Source organism: Leptonychotes weddellii, chromosome 4 (genome assembly GCF_054177405.1).
Source record: "Leptonychotes weddellii isolate Sample4059 chromosome 4, ASM5417740v2, whole genome shotgun sequence".
NCBI classification, from domain to species: Eukaryota; Metazoa; Chordata; class Mammalia; order Carnivora; family Phocidae; genus Leptonychotes; species Leptonychotes weddellii.
In genome coordinates, this window is record NC_138372.1 from 97,499,326 (window position 1) to 97,503,888 (window position 4,563).

A 4,563-nucleotide genomic window follows, 5' to 3' on the forward strand; every position below is an offset into this window, starting at 1 on the left:
GTAAATTTCACTTAGTCATAGTGTATAATCCTTTTAATTTTGCTGCTGGTTTCAGTTTGCTACTATTTTGTTCAGAATTTTTGCATCAATATTCATAAAGAATATTGGTCTATAGTTTTCCCTTCGTGTAGTGTCTTTTTGTGGATCTGCTATCAGGTAATGCTGACTTCATAGAAAAAATTAGGAAGTATTCCCTTCTCTTCAAATTTTGGGAAGAGTTTGAAAAGGATTCGTACTAATTCTTCTTTAAATGTTTGGTAGAATTTACCAGTGAAGCTATCTGGTCCATGGTCTTTCTTGAGAGATTTTTTATTACTGATGCAATTTCCTTATTAGTTATAGGAGTATTCACATTTTTTATTTCTTCATGGTTCAGTTTCAGTAGATTATGCGTTTCTAGGAATTTGTCCATTTCATCTAAATTATCTAATTTGTTAGTGCCATTGTTCATAGCATTCTCTTATAATCCTTTTTATTTCTGTGAAATCATTAGTAATGTCCCTATTTTCATTTCTGATCTTAGTAATTTGAGTCTTATTCTTTTTCCATAGTCAATCTAGCTAAAGGTTTGTCAATTTTATTCCTTCTTCAAGAACCAACTTTTGATTTCATTGATTTTCTTTACTGTTTTTCTATTCTCTATTTTATTGTTTTCCCATCCTAATCTTTGTTTGTTTTGCTTCTAAACACTTTGAGTTTAGTTTGCTTTTTTTCTCATTCATTAAGCTGTAAAGTTGTCATTAATTTGAGTTCTTTCTCCTTTTTAATGTATGTGTATACAGCTATAAATTTCCCTCTTTACACCACTTTCACTGCATCTCATAAGTTTTTATATGTTATGTTTTTGTTTTCATTTGTCTTACAGTGGAAGTTTTCTCATTTTTCTTATGATTTCTCTTTTGACAAATTGGTCATTTAAGAGTGTGTTGTTTAATTTCTACACATTTGTGAATTTTCCAGTTTTTCCTTCTGTTAATGATTTCAAGTTTCATTTCATTGTGATCAGAAAAAATGCTTTGTATGATTCCAGTCTTTTAAAATTAATTTAAGAATTATTTTGGGGTCTAGCTAATGGTCTATCCTGGCAATTGTTCCATGTGAACTTGCAAAAAATATGCATCATATTGTTGTTGAATGGAGTGTTCTATGTCTGTTAGATCTGATTCATATGCAGTATTGGTCAAGCTATTTCCTTACTGATCTGCCTTATTGATCACTATCGAAAGTGGAAGATTGAAGACTTCAACTATTATTGTAGAACCATGTATAGGCATACCTTGCTTTATTGTGCTTCCCTTTGCAGATATTGTGTCTTTTATAAATTGAAGTTTTGCATCAACCTGTGTTGAGCAAGTCTATCAGCATCATTTTTCTAATGGCATTTACTCACTTCATGACTCTGTGTCACATTCTAGTAATTCTTGCAATATTTCAAACTTTTTCATTATTACTATATTTGTCAGAGTGATTTGTGATTAGTGATTTTTTTAAAAAATATTTTATTTGTTTATTTGAGGAGAGAGAGTACAAGCTGGGGAGAGAGGCAGAGTGAGAGGGAGAAGCAGACTCCCCGCTGAGCAGAGCCCAATGTGGGGCTCAGTCACAGGATCCTGGGATCATGACCTGAGCCAAAGGCAGATGCTTAACCAACTGAACCACCCAGGTGCTACAGTGATCTTTTTTTTAAATTTAATTTTTTAAAGTAATCTATATGCCCAACATGGAGCTCAAACTCATGACCCCAAGATCAAGAATCACATGATCTCTTGACTGAGCCAGCCAAGTGCCCCATAATCAGTGATCTTTTGATGTAAATATTATAATTGTTTTGGGGTACCATGAACTGCTCCCATATAAGATGGTGAACTTAATAAATGTTGTGTATATTCTGACTGCTCTACCAAGTGGCTGTTCCCCTATCTCTCTCCCTCTCCTCAGGCCTCCTTATTCCTGAGGCACAAAAATATTAAAATTAGGCCAATTAATAACCCTACAGGGACCTCTAAGTGTTCAAGTGAAAGAAAGAATCACACATCTCTCACTTTAAAAGAAATGATTGGGGTGCCTGGGTGGCTCTAGTCAGTTAAGTGTCCGACTCGATTTTGGCTCAGGTCATGATCTCAGGGTCATGAGATCAAGCCCCACGTTGGGCTCAACACTGGTGTGGAGCCTGCTTAAGATTTTCGTTCTCCCTCTCCCTTGGCCCCTCCCTCCCCCACTCACAAGCCCACTCTCTGTCTCTAAAAAAAAAAAAAAGTAGAAATGATTAAACTTAGTGAGAAAGGCATGTCAAAAGCTAAGCTTCTTGCACCAGTTAGCCAAATTGCAAATGCAAAGGAAAAGTTCTTAAAGGAATTAAAGCTGACACTCCAGTGAACACACAAATGATAAGAAAATGAAACAGACTTATTGCTGATGTGGATAAAGTTGTAGTGGTCTCGACTGAAGATCAAACCAGCCACAACATTCCCTTAAACCAAAATCTAATCCAGATGAAGGCCCTAACTCTTTTTAATTCTATGAAGGTTGAGAGAGATGAGGAAGCTACAGAAGAAAAGTAGGGTTCTTGAGATTTAAGAAAGAAACTGTCTCAATAACATTAAAGTGCAAGGTGAAGCAGCCAGTGCTGATGTAGAAGCTGTGGCAAGTTATCCAGAAGACCTAGCTAAGGTAATTAATGAAGGTGCCTACACTAAACAACAGATTTCCAATGCGGGTGAAACAGCCTTCTATTAGAAGATAATGCCATCTAGGACTTTCTTAGTTAGAGAGAAGAAGCCAATGTCTGGCTTCAAAGCTTTGAAGGACAGGCTAATTCTCTTGTTAGGGGATAATGCTGCTGGTGACTTTAAGTTGAAGTCAACTCATTTACCATTCAAAAAATTCTAGGATTTTCAGAATTATGCTAAATCTACTATACCTGTGCTCTCTAAATAGAATAACAAAGCCTGGGTAACAGCACATCTGTTTACAACCTGGTTTACTGAATATTTTAAGCCCACTGTTGAGAACTACTGCTCAGAAACAAAGATTCCTCTCAAAATACTACTGCTCAGTGACAATGCACCTGGTCATCCAAGAGCTCTGATGGAGAGGTAAACATGAGATTTTTTATTTTCATGCCAGCTAACACAATATCCATTCTGCAGCTAATGGATCAAAGAGTGATTTTGACTTTTAAGTCTTTTTTAAATTTATTTTTATTTTTTATTTTTTTAAAGATTTTCTTTATTTATTTGACAGAGAGAGACACAGTGAGAGAGGCAACACAATTAGCGGGGGTGGGAGAGGGAGAGGCAGGCTTCCTGCTGATCAGGGAGCTCGATCCCAGGACCCTGGGATCATGACCTGAACCAAAGGCAGACACTTAACGACTGAGCCACGCAGGCGCCCCTTAAGTCTTTTTTTTTAAAAATAAGATTTACACCCAATGTGGGGCTTGAACTCATGACCCCAAGATCAAGAATCACTGGCTGAGGCAAGCAAGTGACTTTTGAGTTTTATTATTCAAGACATACATTTCATAAGGGTATAGATGCCATAGAGTGTTATTCCTCTGATGAATCTGAGCAAAGTAAATTGAAAACCTGGAAAGGATTCACCATTCTAAATGCCATTAAGAACATTCATGATTCATGGGAAGAGGTCAAAATATCAACATGAACAGGAGTTTGGAAGAAGTTATTTCCAACCTTAAGGATGACTTTGAGGGGTTCAAGACTTCAGTGGTGAAAGTAACTGCAGATGTGGTGGAAAGAGCAAGAGAACTAGAATCAGAAGTGAAGCCTGAAGGTGTAATCTCATGATAAAACTTGACAGATGAGGAGTTACTTCTTATGGATGAGCAAAGAAAGTGGTTTCTTGAGATGGAATCTACTTGTGGTGAAGATTCTGTGAAGATCGTTGAAATGACAACAAAGGATTTAGAATATTATATAAACTTTGTTGATAAAGCAGCAGCAGGTTTTGAGAGGACTGACTCCAGTTTTGAAAGAAGTTCTGCTGTGGGTAAAATGGTATCAAACAGCATCACATGCTACAGAGAAATTTTTCTTAGACAATGGTATTGCACACTACATAGACTTCAGTATAATGTAAACATAACTTTTATATGCACCAGGAAACAACCAAAAACTATTTGACTTGCTTTATTGTGGTGATCTGGAACCAAACCTGCAATATCTCTGAGGTATGGGCGCCTGGGTGGCTCAGTTGGTTAAGCGACTGCCTTCGGCTCAGGTCATGATCCTGGAGTCCCTGGATCGAGTCCCACATCGGGCTCCCTGCTCGGCAGGGAGTCTGCTTCTCCCTCTGACCCTCCCCCCTCTCATGTGCTCTCTCTCATTCTCTCTCTCTCAGATAAATAAATAAAATCTTTAAAAAAAAAAAATATCTCTGAGGTATGCCTGTATTTCTGCTTTCAAGATTTCCAATGCAGGTGAAACAGCCTTCTATTAGAAGAAAATGCCATCTAGGACTTTCTTAGTTAGAGAGAAGAAGCCAATGCCTGGCTTTTCTTTGTCTATGTCTTTTGACAATTTTTTTTCTCCCTTCAGTTCCTTT